The following is a 524-nucleotide window of genomic DNA, read 5'->3' on the forward strand; positions in this document are numbered from 1 at the left end:
ATCACAGACACCCTCACCTGGAATGTAAACACCACCTCACTGGTCAAAAGGGCACAGAAGCACATGTACTTCCTGTGGAGGATGAGGAGAGCCCACCTGCCCCCACCCATCATCACCACCTTCTACAGAAGCACCATAGAGAGCGTTCTGACCAGCTGTCTCACTGTGTGGAATGGAGGCTGCAGCGCCTCTGACTGGAAGAAGGTGAGGAGAGTAGTGAGAAGAGCAGAGAAGATCATTTCCGCTCATCTTCCCTCCATTAAAGACATTTCATCCCAGTGCTGTGTGTCCTGAGCCTGTGACATCATAAATGACTCCTCACACCCCCAACATGGACTGTTCTCCACGCTGCCCTCTGGGAAGAGGCTTCGCAGCAGCCGATGCAGGACCAGCAGATTCCAGAACAGTTTCTTCCCCACCGCTATTAGACTGCTGAATGTTTTGTAGAATGGGTTATTTTATTGTATTTATTATATTCTATTATAAAAAAACCCTGTAATGTTAGAACTGTAAATATACAGTCA

Source organism: Cyprinodon variegatus, unplaced genomic scaffold (assembly GCF_000732505.1).
Source record: "Cyprinodon variegatus isolate N-32 unplaced genomic scaffold, C_variegatus-1.0 Scaffold283, whole genome shotgun sequence".
NCBI classification, from domain to species: domain Eukaryota; kingdom Metazoa; phylum Chordata; class Actinopteri; order Cyprinodontiformes; family Cyprinodontidae; genus Cyprinodon; species Cyprinodon variegatus.